We start from the raw sequence: 14,935 nt of genomic DNA on the forward strand, positions 1-14,935 counted from the left end.
TTTGCTTGTTTTAAGCATAAAATAACAGGAGAAGAAATTGTGTAGGGGGAGCAGAGGGTTTTTTTTCGTTCAAAGAAAAGCAGCGTGGCACGAATGAATGTTTGGCTGAAATGCTATCGTAATTTCCCCCTTAATTTTCCTTACAAACATGAAACCAGAGAGAAGGGTCAGTTGGCATCGAATTGCACCTTGTATTCGGTGATTGATTGAGGAAAAATATGCGTATGTGTATATATATACTTGTTTTGTTGAACAGAGACAATGGCCGCGTGCTCCAGCGTCACCTATATGCCTATTTCACAAAATGGCGGCTTTGACCGGAAGTAGGGAAAACATCGTTCAGGTTGCACCACTACGATGGCCACTCAATATAGTATGGACTGACAGCTGCTTTGTTTTCTCCTACACATGAATTTACTTGTAAAAATAACAATAACAGATATTGTCGATTGGTGTTATATTATTTTTTTAGCATTTCGTATTATCAAAATATATCATATGTTAGACAGCTTATCAATTTTAAATAAAATAACGAGACATACATAACTATTCGTGTCTGCTCCCGTTTATTGTAATGAGTGTGCACATTTGGAGAAATACTTAGACATTTTACTTCTTATTTCTTTAGACTGAATAATTATTTCTTATTAATTCCAAAGTATGCGACCCGATGATCTAATCGTGGTGTATGTGCTATTCCTCGTTTGTTTGCCTGCATCCATTGCTTTACGGCTTGCTTGTTGCGTTTAAATGCACATTTGATTTCTTTACCAGCATTGGATTTAGACCATTCAATGAGAAGAGTTAACAGCGTTTATTATGATTGATAAGCCCTCAACGGAGAATGAGGTCGGCATACATTAAAAGCCTTATTTTGTTTTTATCGTGTGCCTTCCAAAATGTATGCGACAAAACTTAAATCACGCAAAATATGAATGGTAACTAGACGTGCTTGTTGTGTGCAAGGAGTGCATTTATTTGTAAACTTTTGCTAAATCAAAATGGTTTATTTGTATTTGCTTTTTACCTGGGTTTTATCAGGTTCGCAGTCGGGACATTTTTAATCCATAGTGTATGCATAATTAATTTCAAAGAAATAAGAAGTAAAATGTGTAAGTATTCCTCAAAATGTGCTTTGGACTAAGTCCCCCGTCATCACAGCAAACGGGAGCAGACCCGAATAGGTATGTCTAGTTATTTTATTAAAAATTTCCAGCCGTCTGTAAATTTATGTTTGAAAGAAAAAAGTAAATTAATATCTTACTTACTGTTTTTGTCTTGTTTTCTAGTGAATATCTGACAATGCTTAAATGGAGATACATTTACTTGGTAAGCAAAGTGGCTTAAGATATTATGTATTGTAATAGAAAATTGTTATAAAAACGTTTTGTTTTTGCTGGGAATTCTTGTATATATTTCACAGCTATATAATTAATTATAATAACGCACTTTTTGTTGATAAACATGTTAAAAAATACATTAACACATAATAATGTGGCAACAAATCAAATGTGCATTTAAATGCAACAAGCAAAAATAAATAAATAAAGCAAATGCACGGAAAAGAAACGAGGAATAAAAGAAACACCGCGATTAAAAAAATCAGATCGCATACTTTGTAAAATAATTGAAATAAATTATAAAAATCAACAGGTTTATATTTAAAACAAATAAAAAATATCTGCCAGCGGGGTAAGAAAAATAAACTTAATTCTAGTTTCAACTTAATTCAATAATAAACTCAATTTAGGTTTATTTTTCTTACCCCACTGGCAGATATTTTTACTTGTTTTAAGCCTTAACCTATTACATTTTAGAATTTATTTCAGTAAACAAGACTTAAATTCTAAGCCACTTTGCTTATTAAGTAAATGTATCTCGATTTAAGAATTATTTTTTAACTCGAAAACATTAAGAAAATACTAAGTAAACGAACAAATTGGGATGTTCAAAACACTTAAATATTTTTTTTCACTCTACCCTTCATATTACAGCTGTCGAAAAACCACAGCAACGTTGACAGACCCGGAAGCCATGATACATTAGCAGTTTTTAAAATAAGTTAAATCTAGAATCCTTATTGGTTTTAGATACTTTAAAGCAATGAATGATCTTCTTTCTTTTGAATTGATTTGGTATTATGGAGGAGCTCTGTGTCTGGTTATTGAAGATGATTTGTTCTTTGCTCCTATGTTGGCTTATTTTTTTGTTATTTCCGTTACTATATATATTTTTTTCTTTGTTTTTTCTGATTTGAGGTTATGAAAATGTTTTAATTTGTAATAAAGGTTTTTTGAAAATTCTAAATTCTCTCTATCTCTCTCTCTCTCTCTCATGAGCGTGGATCAGATCCTGCATTAAAACATGAACTTCTGATTTGCTAGCTCAACGTTCTACCTCTGGGTTATACAATGAGAACGTATAGAGTTAAATGCCCGCTAGCCTCCACCCCAAAAGCCAGCGCCTTCGCCGGCTCCCCCTTTGGCTGCGTCTATTCCGGTATCGCTTCTCGGCCTTTTGGCTAAGATCAAGTGTAGTATCTGTTCTTATCAGTTTAATGTCTGATACGTCTCCTATCCGGGGACTATATGTTAAATGGATTTTTGACCTTCGGAAATGGAAGCGGAGCTTGCTCCTTCCACTCCATGCATCAACATGGTATTGCAGTGTTTCCATGAATGGTGCGCTCCCCATCTCGGGGATAAATAAGTCGCGATAAAAAAAAGAATTTGCTTCTTTTGTGCGTGAATGACGGTGTTTTTTCTAATCCGTGTGTTTTAAAATTGCTGTGATTTCGTTGGCTTTATTGGTTTAACGAAAAGCTTGCGTGGAAATGAACACGCTGATAAAGAAATGTTTTTGTAATGTATTTAATTAATTTCTTTACAAGTTTGCGGAGGTGATACGAGGACGAATTAAACATCCTCGACACAGCTGAAGGCGCAACAAAAGCGAACGAGACCGATTGGAATGTTAAAAACACCTGAAAACTTTTTTCACTACCCTTCATACTACAGCTGTCGAAAAACCACAGCAACGTCGACAGACCTGGAAGCATAGCTGTACTTGTTTAACTCACAACGACAACGGGTAAGTCATTGAGCCCTGTGTTTTTATTTATCCACGTTCTAAAATTGCTATGCTTTCGTTGTTTCTTGATTGCTCTGTACATTTTTTTTTGTTTCTATTCCACGTAAAGTTACTTTGTAATAACGAAACCATATATTTGAATGCGCAATTTAAATCCATTTGATTTAAATTGTTTCACATATTTCACTCTACACGGTTCAACCGGGCTGGAAACGGAATAAAAACAGGGTAGATCTCGAAGAATGTTTGGTCTCAGACGTGGCTTCGTGCGCTTTCCACCTGGTCACACACAGTAAATGAAATGTTAGTCGGACGGCCTCCGGGGGCGCCGTCGATGTGATCGGTCACAGGAAGATGCGGCCGTCTGGCCTCAAAGGGTGTCGCTCATACTTACCTGGCAGGGGAGACACCATGATCATGAAGGTGGTTCACCCAGGGCGAGGCTCAGCCATTGCACTCCGGTTGGGCTGACCCTTTGCGAATTCCCCAAATGTGGGAATCTCGACTGCAAAATTTCTGATAGTGGGGGACTGCGTTCGCGCTCTCCCCTGACCTTTGTGTTAAAAATAGATTCGCTTGTCGTTTTACGTAAAATCCAAGAGACGTCTAACCACGGCCCAAGAATACATTAGTCATCAAAAAAGCGGCTATTCAACGACTACATAACTTTTAATAGACAGCGAATAAGTGTCTAGGCTAAAACAAGGCTTAATTTGGGCTGTCAGTGAAAATCTAATAGCCGTTTGACCATTCCAAACGAATAGACTAGCCATTAAATAGAACCACAATCAAACGGCTACATGTCTAAGAGCACAAAATAATGCTTAGATGATTCTTTTACTTCCAATATAAGAGGTTCTCGGGAATGGCAATCATCCAAACTAATAAATTATAAAGGCTTTTATAAGAAAATGACAACAGTTAAACAACCTAGACAGCGTTGGGCAATACAAAATGCTAATAAATACAAGACAAATTGAAATATTGTACATGCATGTACATTAAACAAGCCAACAAATCTGCCAATGGGCTACGACAATTTTTCTTGAATTAAGTGTTTATATCTAGATTTGTTTCTTACCCCTTTGGCAGATTTATTTGCTTGTTTTAAGCCCAAATTCTGAGTTTTTTCTCCCTAAAGGCTAGGTTTATTTTCTTAGGGCATTTTGCTCATCAAAAAATGCATCTTATTTTAAGACTTTCTAGATATTTGTATAGTTAAAACAGTTCGAAATAACAAGTAAGAAATGATTTTTTGCAATGTATTCATTCATTCGCTACCCTTCATACTACAGCTGTCGAAAAACCACAGCAACGTCGACAGACCTGGAAGCGTAGCTGTATTTGTTTAACTCACAAAGACAACGGGTAAAGTATTTTCTTGATTACCTAAATGACTTGCTGTAGGAAAATAAGTTTAGGTTTAAGGGGGGAAATACAGTTTAAAGGGATATTTCAATTTATGATGATAATTCTGTCATCATTTACTCATGCATACAGGCTTACAACAACACGAGGATTAGTTTTTTTCTGAGTAACACAAAAGAAGGTATTTTGAGGAATGATGGTAAACCCACAGCAGATAGTCACCATTGACTTCCATAGTAGGAATAAAAAAATATGATGGAATTTAATAGGTACCATCAACCGTGTGCTAACCATCACTTTGCAAAATATTTTCTTCATCATTTATCACGATACTTCCAAAATATTTTTTCCTACTAAGTCAATATTTCATTATTTGCTTTACAAGCTTAAAAATGATGGTGACAGGATTCCATGGTAATCACAAACAGGTAAACAAGTAAAATAATCACTATTTACTTTTAAAAGCATTTTGAAAATTGCTTGCTTATGCTGGGAGTAAAGGTATTTCATGCAAAAGGTATTTCCTCTTTAAAAGGTAATGTATGCTTCTTTTAAAGCTGACACATTTGCCACATTAAAATAACAGAAATGTGTACTGTTTAAACTTTTTGGAGCCGGTGTGTCTGTGTTCTTGGGGCACACATCTACATGTAAAAGCAGAATTGCTTATTATTCTTCTCTATTTCTTGTATAGGTCAATTATGAGTGAAGAACCGTTCACCAAATGAAGACCGCAGCCAGGTGACGGGATCCTGTGGTAATCACAAACAGGTAAACCAGTAAAATAATCATCATTTAATGTTAAAATAATTTTGAAAATTGAAGTTCTGTGTGTTCTTATTGTACTTTATTTATTTCTGCAGGTAAGCACCATACCGTAAGCTTCATTCCCTTTATAACAGGTAAGGTTCATACTGTTTTATTCTTTTGTACTGTTTTATTCGTACTGTTTTAAATCATTCAGTAAATGCAAAGTTAAACTGATGTGTTTTTAATCTAGATTTAAAAGTGTCTACTGTTGAAGCACATCTGATCTCTTCTGAAAGCTGATAATAACTGAATGCTGAGGCACCTTGTTTTGAGTGAACCCTTGTTTTTTCTAAATGACCTGATCCTATTGATCCGAGTAATCGGTTTCATATTCGATTAGCATATCTGTCATGTATTGTAGCCATGAAGTGGTTTTTAAACAAGAAACAGTACTTTTTAAATCCATTGACCATTGCAATAATCGGCCCTGCTGGTGATGAAAGCATGAACAAGTTTCTCTAAGTCCTGTCTTGAGACAAAACCTCTAATTCTGGCAATATTTCTGAGATGGTAGTAAAAGCAGAATTCCTTATTATTTTTCTCTATCTCAGGCTCTACGGCATATATGTCATGATTTTATTTGTCTATTTATATGTCTATTTACAAGGACTGCCTTGGCCAAATGTTATTGTTAATTAATATTGAAGCAGTTATTTAACATAGGTCCTTTGAGTAGTGATTTGTGTAATGATCCATATATCTATTTTTATGTATATTTTTAACTTAGGAATGTGATTTTAAAGCTCATATTTGTTATTGTATGACACCTCTCATGTTATGAAAGTAAAAAATAAATGTATTTTCTGATGTCTTGCATTTCTGTTTTTAAACTGTTAATCCTTATCAAGTGCTATACATTAGAAAGTGGATATAGAGTGAAATGCACACGGTGAATAATGAACGCAGACCTTCAGTGCCGGACCTCTGACCCGCTAACCTCCATCCCGACAGCCAGCGCCTTCTCCGGATGCCATTGCGGTATCGCTTCTCGGCTTTTTGGGTAAGATCGAGTGGACACCGGGGACTACACGTTTAAATGGATTTTTGACCTTCGGCTATGGAAGCGAGGCTTGTTCCGTCCACTCCGTGCATCGACTCTGGCGCTTTCCGGGGACAAATAAGGTGAGTTTAAAATCAGAGTTTGCTTCTTTAGTGCGTGGTTGCCAGTTTGTTTGCCAGTCCGTGGTCCATAATACGTTCCGCGTTCGTGGTCTCTCCATCGCTCAGTACTTTTCTGTGTTTCTATTTTACGTAAAGCTAACACCAAAACGATTGTGGAAGGCGCTATATAGATTGTTCTCAAAGAAAAAAAACGAGAAACAAACCCATGTGAATATGGGTCAAATTATCTAGGCGGAGCACTTCGTTCAAAGAAAAACGCAACAGAATTGTTTGCGTTGAACAAAGACAATGGTGCCTGCAGACATCGAATGTGTATTGTGGATAAAAAATGGCCAGTGGGGTGGGACAATTTTTCTTGAATTAAGTGTTTATGGGAAAAGTTCACGAATTTTTTCTTACCCTGTAGTCAGATTTATTTGCTTGTTTTAAGCATAAAATAACAGGAGAAGAAATTGTGTAGGGGGAGCAGAGGGTTTTTTTTCGTTCAAAGAAAAGCAGCGTGGCACGAATGAATGTTTGGCTGAAATGCTATCGTAATTTCCCCCTTAATTTTCCTTACAAACATGAAACCAGAGAGAAGGGTCAGTTGGCATCGAATTGCACCTTGTATTCGGTGATTGATTGAGGAAAAATATGCGTATGTGTATATATATACTTGTTTTGTTGAACAGAGACAATGGCCGCGTGCTCCAGCGTCACCTATATGCCTATTTCACAAAATGGCGGCTTTGACCGGAAGTAGGGAAAACATCGTTCAGGTTGCACCACTACGATGGCCACTCAATATAGTATGGACTGACAGCTGCTTTGTTTTCTCCTACACATGAATTTACTTGTAAAAATAACAATAACAGATATTGTCGATTGGTGTTATATTATTTTTTTAGCATTTCGTATTATCAAAATATATCATATGTTAGACAGCTTATCAATTTTAAATAAAATAACGAGACATACATAACTATTCGTGTCTGCTCCCGTTTATTGTAATGAGTGTGCACATTTGGAGAAATACTTAGACATTTTACTTCTTATTTCTTTAGACTGAATAATTATTTCTTATTAATTCCAAAGTATGCGACCCGATGATCTAATCGTGGTGTATGTGCTATTCCTCGTTTGTTTGCCTGCATCCATTGCTTTACGGCTTGCTTGTTGCGTTTAAATGCACATTTGATTTCTTTACCAGCATTGGATTTAGACCATTCAATGAGAAGAGTTAACAGCGTTTATTATGATTGATAAGCCCTCAACGGAGAATGAGGTCGGCATACATTAAAAGCCTTATTTTGTTTTTATCGTGTGCCTTCCAAAATGTATGCGACGAAACTTAAATCACGCAAAATATGAATGGTAACTAGACGTGCTTGTTGTGTGCAAGGAGTGCATTTATTTGTAAACTTTTGCTAAATCAAAATGGTTTATTTGTATTTGCTTTTTACCTGGGTTTTATCAGGTTCGCAGTCGGGACATTTTTAATCCATAGTGTATGCATAATTAATTTCAAAGAAATAAGAAGTAAAATGTGTAAGTATTCCTCAAAATGTGCTTTGGACTAAGTCCCCCGTCATCACAGCAAACGGGAGCAGACCCGAATAGGTATGTCTAGTTATTTTATTAAAAATTTCCAGCCGTCTGTAAATTTATGTTTGAAAGAAAAAAGTAAATTAATATCTTACTTACTGTTTTTGTCTTGTTTTCTAGTGAATATCTGACAATGCTTAAATGGAGATACATTTACTTGGTAAGCAAAGTGGCTTAAGATATTATGTATTGTAATAGAAAATTGTTATAAAAACGTTTTGTTTTTGCTGGGAATTCTTGTATATATTTCACAGCTATATAATTAATTATAATAACGCACTTTTTGTTGATAAACATGTTAAAAAATACATTAACACATAATAATGTGGCAACAAATCAAATGTGCATTTAAATGCAACAAGCAAAAATAAATAAATAAAGCAAATGCACGGAAAAGAAACGAGGAATAAAAGAAACACCGCGATTAAAAAAATCAGATCGCATACTTTGTAAAATAATTGAAATAAATTATAAAAATCAACAGGTTTATATTTAAAACAAATAAAAAATATCTGCCAGCGGGGTAAGAAAAATAAACTTAATTCTAGTTTCAACTTAATTCAATAATAAACTCAATTTAGGTTTATTTTTCTTACCCCACTGGCAGATATTTTTACTTGTTTTAAGCCTTAACCTATTACATTTTAGAATTTATTTCAGTAAACAAGACTTAAATTCTAAGCCACTTTGCTTATTAAGTAAATGTATCTCGATTTAAGAATTATTTTTTAACTCGAAAACATTAAGAAAATACTAAGTAAACGAACAAATTGGGATGTTCAAAACACTTAAATATTTTTTTTCACTCTACCCTTCATATTACAGCTGTCGAAAAACCACAGCAACGTTGACAGACCCGGAAGCCATGATACATTAGCAGTTTTTAAAATAAGTTAAATCTAGAATCCTTATTGGTTTTAGATACTTTAAAGCAATGAATGATCTTCTTTCTTTTGAATTGATTTGGTATTATGGAGGAGCTCTGTGTCTGGTTATTGAAGATGATTTGTTCTTTGCTCCTATGTTGGCTTATTTTTTTGTTATTTCCGTTACTATATATATTTTTTTCTTTGTTTTTTCTGATTTGAGGTTATGAAAATGTTTTAATTTGTAATAAAGGTTTTTTGAAAATTCTAAATTCTCTCTATCTCTCTCTCTCTCTCTCTCTCTCATGAGCGTGGATCAGATCCTGCATTAAAACATGAACTTCTGATTTGCTAGCTCAACGTTCTACCTCTGGGTTATACAATGAGAACGTATAGAGTTAAATGCCCGCTAGCCTCCACCCCAAAAGCCAGCGCCTTCGCCGGCTCCCCCTTTGGCTGCGTCTATTCCGGTATCGCTTCTCGGCCTTTTGGCTAAGATCAAGTGTAGTATCTGTTCTTATCAGTTTAATGTCTGATACGTCTCCTATCCGGGGACTATATGTTAAATGGATTTTTGACCTTCGGAAATGGAAGCGGAGCTTGCTCCTTCCACTCCATGCATCAACATGGTATTGCAGTGTTTCCATGAATGGTGCGCTCCCCATCTCGGGGATAAATAAGTCAAGTATAAAAAAAAGAATTTGCTTCTTTTGTGCGTGAATGACGGTGTTTTTTCTAATCCGTGTGTTTTAAAATTGCTGTGATTTCGTTGGCTTTATTGGTTTAACGAAAAGCTTGCGTGGAAATGAACACGCTGATAAAGAAATGTTTTTGTAATGTATTTAATTAATTTCTTTACAAGTTTGCGGAGGTGATACGAGGACGAATTAAACATCCTCGACACAGCTGAAGGCGCAACAAAAGCGAACGAGACCGATTGGAATGTTAAAAACACCTGAAAACTTTTTTCACTACCCTTCATACTACAGCTGTCGAAAAACCACAGCAACGTCGACAGACCTGGAAGCATAGCTGTACTTGTTTAACTCACAACGACAACGGGTAAGTCATTGAGCCCTGTGTTTTTATTTATCCACGTTCTAAAATTGCTATGCTTTCGTTGTTTCTTGATTGCTCTGTACATTTCTTTGTTTCTATTCCACGTAAAGTTACTTTGTAATAACGAAACCATATATTTGAATGCGCAATTTAAATCCATTTGATTTAAATTGTTTCACATATTTCACTCTACACGGTTCAACCGGGCTGGAAACGGAATAAAAACAGGGTAGATCTCGAAGAATGTTTGGTCTCAGACGTGGCTTCGTGCGCTTTCCACCTGGTCACACACAGTAAATGAAATGTTAGTCGGACGGCCTCCGGGGGCGCCGTCGATGTGATCGGTCACAGGAAGATGCGGCCGTCTGGCCTCAAAGGGTGTCGCTCATACTTACCTGGCAGGGGAGACACCATGATCATGAAGGTGGTTCACCCAGGGCGAGGCTCAGCCATTGCACTCCGGTTGGGCTGACCCTTTGCGAATTCCCCAAATGTGGGAATCTCGACTGCAAAATTTCTGATAGTGGGGGACTGCGTTCGCGCTCTCCCCTGACCTTTGTGTTAAAAATAGATTCGCTTGTCGTTTTACGTAAAATCCAAGAGACGTCTAACCACGGCCCAAGAATACATTAGTCATCAAAAAAGCGGCTATTCAACGACTACATAACTTTTAATAGACAGCGAATAAGTGTCTAGGCTAAAACAAGGCTTAATTTGGGCTGTCAGTGAAAATCTAATAGCCGTTTGACCATTCCAAACGAATAGACTAGCCATTAAATAGAACCACAATCAAACGGCTACATGTCTAAGAGCACAAAATAATGCTTAGATGATTCTTTTACTTCCAATATAAGAGGTTCTCGGGAATGGCAATCATCCAAACTAATAAATTATAAAGGCTTTTATAAGAAAATGACAACAGTTAAACAACCTAGACAGCGTTGGGCAATACAAAATGCTAATAAATACAAGACAAATTGAAATATTGTACATGCATGTACATTAAACAAGCCAACAAATCTGCCAATGGGCTACGACAATTTTTCTTGAATTAAGTGTTTATATCTAGATTTGTTTCTTACCCCTTTGGCAGATTTATTTGCTTGTTTTAAGCCCAAATTCTGAGTTTTTTCTCCCTAAAGGCTAGGTTTATTTTCTTAGGGCATTTTGCTCATCAAAAAATGCATCTTATTTTAAGACTTTCTAGATATTTGTATAGTTAAAACAGTTCGAAATAACAAGTAAGAAATGATTTTTTGCAATGTATTCATTCATTCGCTACCCTTCATACTACAGCTGTCGAAAAACCACAGCAACGTCGACAGACCTGGAAGCGTAGCTGTATTTGTTTAACTCACAAAGACAACGGGTAAAGTATTTTCTTGATTACCTAAATGACTTGCTGTAGGAAAATAAGTTTAGGTTTAAGGGGGGAAATACAGTTTAAAGGGATATTTCAATTTATGATGATAATTCTGTCATCATTTACTCATGCATACAGGCTTACAACAACACGAGGATTAGTTTTTTTCTGAGTAACACAAAAGAAGGTATTTTGAGGAATGATGGTAAACCCACAGCAGATAGTCACCATTGACTTCCATAGTAGGAATAAAAAAATATGATGGAATTTAATAGGTACCATCAACCGTGTGCTAACCATCACTTTGCAAAATATTTTCTTCATCATTTATCACGATACTTCCAAAATATTTTTTCCTACTAAGTCAATATTTCATTATTTGCTTTACAAGCTTAAAAATGATGGTGACAGGATTCCATGGTAATCACAAACAGGTAAACAAGTAAAATAATCACTATTTACTTTTAAAAGCATTTTGAAAATTGCTTGCTTATGCTGGGAGTAAAGGTATTTCATGCAAAAGGTATTTCCTCTTTAAAAGGTAATGTATGCTTCTTTTAAAGCTGACACATTTGCCACATTAAAATAACAGAAATGTGTACTGTTTAAACTTTTTGGAGCCGGTGTGTCTGTGTTCTTGGGGCACACATCTACATGTAAAAGCAGAATTGCTTATTATTCTTCTCTATTTCTTGTATAGGTCAATTATGAGTGAAGAACCGTTCACCAAATGAAGACCGCAGCCAGGTGACGGGATCCTGTGGTAATCACAAACAGGTAAACCAGTAAAATAATCATCATTTAATGTTAAAATAATTTTGAAAATTGAAGTTCTGTGTGTTCTTATTGTACTTTATTTATTTCTGCAGGTAAGCACCATACCGTAAGCTTCATTCCCTTTATAACAGGTAAGGTTCATACTGTTTTATTCTTTTGTACTGTTTTATTCGTACTGTTTTAAATCATTCAGTAAATGCAAAGTTAAACTGATGTGTTTTTAATCTAGATTTAAAAGTGTCTACTGTTGAAGCACATCTGATCTCTTCTGAAAGCTGATAATAACTGAATGCTGAGGCACCTTGTTTTGAGTGAACCCTTGTTTTTTCTAAATGACCTGATCCTATTGATCCGAGTAATCGGTTTCATATTCGATTAGCATATCTGTCATGTATTGTAGCCATGAAGTGGTTTTTAAACAAGAAACAGTACTTTTTAAATCCATTGACCATTGCAATAATCGGCCCTGCTGGTGATGAAAGCATGAACAAGTTTCTCTAAGTCCTGTCTTGAGACAAAACCTCTAATTCTGGCAATATTTCTGAGATGGTAGTAAAAGCAGAATTCCTTATTATTTTTCTCTATCTCAGGCTCTACGGCATATATGTCATGATTTTATTTGTCTATTTATATGTCTATTTACAAGGACTGCCTTGGCCAAATGTTATTGTTAATTAATATTGAAGCAGTTATTTAACATAGGTCCTTTGAGTAGTGATTTGTGTAATGATCCATATATCTATTTTTATGTATATTTTTAACTTAGGAATGTGATTTTAAAGCTCATATTTGTTATTGTATGACACCTCTCATGTTATGAAAGTAAAAAATAAATGTATTTTCTGATGTCTTGCATTTCTGTTTTTAAACTGTTAATCCTTATCAAGTGCTATACATTAGAAAGTGGATATAGAGTGAAATGCACACGGTGAATAATGAACGCAGACCTTCAGTGCCGGACCTCTGACCCGCTAACCTCCATCCCGACAGCCAGCGCCTTCTCCGGATGCCATTGCGGTATCGCTTCTCGGCTTTTTGGGTAAGATCGAGTGGACACCGGGGACTACACGTTTAAATGGATTTTTGACCTTCGGCTATGGAAGCGAGGCTTGTTCCGTCCACTCCGTGCATCGACTCTGGCGCTTTCCGGGGACAAATAAGGTGAGTTTAAAATCAGAGTTTGCTTCTTTAGTGCGTGGTTGCCAGTTTGTTTGCCAGTCCGTGGTCCATAATACGTTCCGCGTTCGTGGTCTCTCCATCGCTCAGTACTTTTCTGTGTTTCTATTTTACGTAAAGCTAACACCAAAACGATTGTGGAAGGCGCTATATAGATTGTTCTCAAAGAAAAAAAACGAGAAACAAACCCATGTGAATATGGGTCAAATTATCTAGGCGGAGCACTTCGTTCAAAGAAAAACGCAACAGAATTGTTTGCGTTGAACAAAGACAATGGTGCCTGCAGACATCGAATGTGTATTGTGGATAAAAAATGGCCAGTGGGGTGGGACAATTTTTCTTGAATTAAGTGTTTATGGGAAAAGTTCACGAATTTTTTCTTACCCTGTAGTCAGATTTATTTGCTTGTTTTAAGCATAAAATAACAGGAGAAGAAATTGTGTAGGGGGAGCAGAGGGTTTTTTTTCGTTCAAAGAAAAGCAGCGTGGCACGAATGAATGTTTGGCTGAAATGCTATCGTAATTTCCCCCTTAATTTTCCTTACAAACATGAAACCAGAGAGAAGGGTCAGTTGGCATCGAATTGCACCTTGTATTCGGTGATTGATTGAGGAAAAATATGCGTACGTGTATATATACACTTGTTTTGTTGAACAGAGACAATGGCCGCGTGCTCCAGCGTCACCTATATGCCTATTTCACAAAATGGCGGCTTTGACCGGAAGTAGGGAAAACATCGTTCAGGTTGCACCACTACGATGGCCACTCAATATAGTATGGACTGACAGCTGCTTTGTTTTCTCCTACACATGAATTTACTTGTAAAAATAACAATAACAGATATTGTCGATTGGTGTTATATTATTTTTTTAGCATTTCGTATTATCAAAATATATCATATGTTAGACAGCTTATCAATTTTAAATAAAATAACGAGACATACATAACTATTCGTGTCTGCTCCCGTTTATTGTAATGAGTGTGCACATTTGGAGAAATACTTAGACATTTTACTTCTTATTTCTTTAGACTGAATAATTATTTCTTATTAATTCCAAAGTATGCGACCCGATGATCTAATCGTGGTGTATGTGCTATTCCTCGTTTGTTTGCCTGCATCCATTGCTTTACGGCTTGCTTGTTGCGTTTAAATGCACATTTGATTTCTTTACCAGCATTGGATTTAGACCATTCAATGAGAAGAGTTAACAGCGTTTATTATGATTGATAAGCCCTCAACGGAGAATGAGGTCGGCATACATTAAAAGCCTTATTTTGTTTTTATCGTGTGCCTTCCAAAATGTATGCGACGAAACTTAAATCACGCAAAATATGAATGGTAACTAGACGTGCTTGTTGTGTGCAAGGAGTGCATTTATTTGTAAACTTTTGCTAAATCAAAATGGTTTATTTGTATTTGCTTTTTACCTGGGTTTTATCAGGTTCGCAGTCGGGACATTTTTAATCCATAGTGTATGCATAATTAATTTCAAAGAAATAAGAAGTAAAATGTGTAAGTATTCCTCAAAATGTGCTTTGGACTAAGTCCCCCGTCATCACAGCAAACGGGAGCAGACCCGAATAGGTATGGCTAGTTATTTTATTAAAAATTTCCAGCCGTCTGTAAATTTATGTTTGAAAGAAAAAAGTAAATTAATATCTTACTTACTGTTTTTGTCTTGTTTTCTAGTGAATATCTGACAATGCTTAAATGGAGATAC

The 14,935-nt window shown here is 35.8% G+C and overlaps 4 non-coding genes across 4 annotated transcripts; all 4 read left to right on the top strand.

Moving 5' to 3' along the window:
* The first annotated feature begins 2,501 nt into the window (after positions 1-2,501).
* Positions 2,502-2,692, top strand: LOC135764639 (U2 spliceosomal RNA). Its single transcript, XR_010540165.1, has one exon. It is a non-coding gene; the product is annotated as a U2 spliceosomal RNA (small nuclear RNA).
* A 784-nt stretch (positions 2,693-3,476) lies between these two features.
* On the top strand, positions 3,477-3,641 carry LOC135764707 (U1 spliceosomal RNA). The gene has a single exon (XR_010540224.1). It is a non-coding gene; the product is annotated as a U1 spliceosomal RNA (small nuclear RNA).
* A 5,671-nt stretch (positions 3,642-9,312) lies between these two features.
* LOC135764638 (U2 spliceosomal RNA) lies at positions 9,313-9,503 on the top strand. The gene has a single exon (XR_010540164.1). It is a non-coding gene; the product is annotated as a U2 spliceosomal RNA (small nuclear RNA).
* Positions 9,504-10,286: 783 nt separating this feature from the next.
* Positions 10,287-10,451, top strand: LOC135764706 (U1 spliceosomal RNA). The gene has a single exon (XR_010540223.1). It is a non-coding gene; the product is annotated as a U1 spliceosomal RNA (small nuclear RNA).
* The last annotated feature ends 4,484 nt before the right edge of the window (positions 10,452-14,935 follow it).

Source organism: Paramisgurnus dabryanus, chromosome 9 (assembly GCF_030506205.2).
Source record: "Paramisgurnus dabryanus chromosome 9, PD_genome_1.1, whole genome shotgun sequence".
NCBI classification, from domain to species: domain Eukaryota; kingdom Metazoa; phylum Chordata; class Actinopteri; order Cypriniformes; family Cobitidae; genus Paramisgurnus; species Paramisgurnus dabryanus.